General features: G+C 42.2%; 1 pseudogene; it reads right to left on the minus strand.

The window, feature by feature from the left end:
• Window positions 1-1,175: 1,175 nt before the first annotated feature.
• On the minus strand, window positions 1,176-1,700 carry LOC102770883 (annotated as a pseudogene).
• Between the last annotated feature and the right edge of the window lie 444 nt (window positions 1,701-2,144).

Here is a 2,144-nt window from a genome sequence, read left to right on the forward strand (position 1 = left end):
TCTGGGTTTCCTCAAAAAATTAAAAATAGAACTCCCATTTGACCCAGTGATCTCACTTCTAGGAATATATCCCAAGAAATCAGAAACACCAATCAGAAAGAACATATGCACCCCTACGTTCATAGCAGATCAGCTCACCATAGCTAAGATTTGGAAACAGCCTAAGTGCCCATCAGCAGATGAATGGATTAGAAAAGTGTGGTAAATCTACACAATGGAATACTATGCTGCTGTAGAAAATAAGGAATTCTTACCATTTGCAATGGCATGGATGGTACTGGAGAGCATTATGCTAAGTGAAATAAGCCAGTCAATGAAAGAAAAATACCACATGATCTCACTCATTTATGGATAATATAGACCATTATAAACTAATGAACAAAATAGATACATAGGCAGAACAGCATCGAACAGACTGTCAAACCTCAGTGGGATGAAAAGGTGAGAGGGGTAAGACATCAACCAAAGGAGTTGTATGCATGCATGTAAGCATAACCAATGGACACAAGACACTGGGGATTAAGGGAGGCTGGAGGAATATCAAGGAGGGAAAAAAAGGAGACATATGTACTACTCTTTGTAATATTTTAAGCAATAAAACAATTTTAAAGAAGGATTCTTACTTTGTCGTTGGTTTTTGCCAATTTAATTATAACGCACCTTGGCGTCAGTCTTTTGGGGTTCATTTTGCTTGGGACTCTGTGAGATTCTTGGATTTGTGTGAGCTTTTTCTTCCCTATATCAAGGAAGTTTTCTGTTATTAATACTTCAAACAAGTTTTCTATTACTTTTTCAGTTTCCTCTCCTTCTGGCACCCCTATTATGTGGATGTTGTTTTGGTTCATGTTGTCCAAAAGTTGTCTTAGGCTCTCCACCTGTTGTTGTGGTTTTTTTTTTTCCTAGAAGCTGCTGTGCTTGGGTATTTTTTTCCTACCATGTCTTCTACCTCACTGATGCGGTCTTCTGCTTCTTCTAGTCTGCTGTTGATGCTTTCTATTGAGTTTTTTATAGCAGCGATATCATTTCTCATTTCTTCTTGGATCTTACACATATTGTTGAACTTGTCTTCCATTCTCTTCATCCACCTTATGACCATTTCTCTGAATTCTTTCTCTGACAGGTAGCTTGGTTGCATTTCGTTTACTTCCTTTTCTGGTGATGCCTGTTTTTCTTTCTTTTTTTTGACATGGAAAACGCCATTTATTGAGTTATAAATCTAATAAGAGAATTCTGCATAAGTGTCTGAAGAAGATTTTGACCTTGTTCTTGCTGCTGTGCTCACTGACTTCAGCTTGCTTCTGTTTCTGCAGCCTCTATCTCTGTTTTCTGAGATCCCAAGAGGATTTCACGTGCCTGTTTCAGTCAAAACCTCTCAGCATTTGTGATCATCTTAGGATGCAGAGGGAAAAAACCAGCAAGGCCCAGAAGCTTTTCCACAGGTTTAGAGAGGTGGGCCCCACAGCTTATCCAATGCCGGATCCGCTCCAGGTTGAGCGCAAAGAGCTTCTCTCCATGGGTGTTGGGCAGTGGATCATAGGAGCCCAGCTGCTCCTCGAAATGGCCATCCCTGGGGAACTTGTTTGTGAGCAGCCCCGATGCTGAAGAAAGGTTGGTTGGTACAGCCGCCCAAGGTGAGACGGATGGTTAGGTGGCCTCCATGGTAGGCCTTGTGGAGGAGAGCAGCAAGCTGGACCATGGTGCAGCCCATATGCCATGGCCTGAGCACCCTGGGCGGCCCCTCTACCACCTCTGGAGGGGCGGAGGATGGACAGGCAGGGCCAAGGCTGTGAAACCGAGGGCTCCCGGCTCCCCGAGCGAAGCCTGTGCATCTTGGCCTGTTTTTCTTTCATATGCAGGCTGTTTCTTTGTCTCCCTATGATCTCTCTTTAGCAGTTGTCTGGTTATGTACTTCTTTCTCTCCTGCATTGATTTAAAGGCACAAAATACAGCACAACAAGGCACAATGCACAAGGCACTGAACACAAATGTTTTCATGACACTAATAAGCACAAATAAAGGTGACCACCAGAGAAAAAAGAATTAAGGGATAAGAAAGAAAGAAGAAGAGTAAAAGAAAAAAGAGAAAAAGGGAAAAAAAAGAAGTGCAAAATGAAATTGGGAAAAGGAAAACAAAGTAAGAGAGA

Source organism: Myotis davidii, unplaced genomic scaffold, assembly GCF_000327345.1.
Source record: "Myotis davidii unplaced genomic scaffold, ASM32734v1 scaffold145, whole genome shotgun sequence".
NCBI classification, from domain to species: domain Eukaryota; kingdom Metazoa; phylum Chordata; class Mammalia; order Chiroptera; family Vespertilionidae; genus Myotis; species Myotis davidii.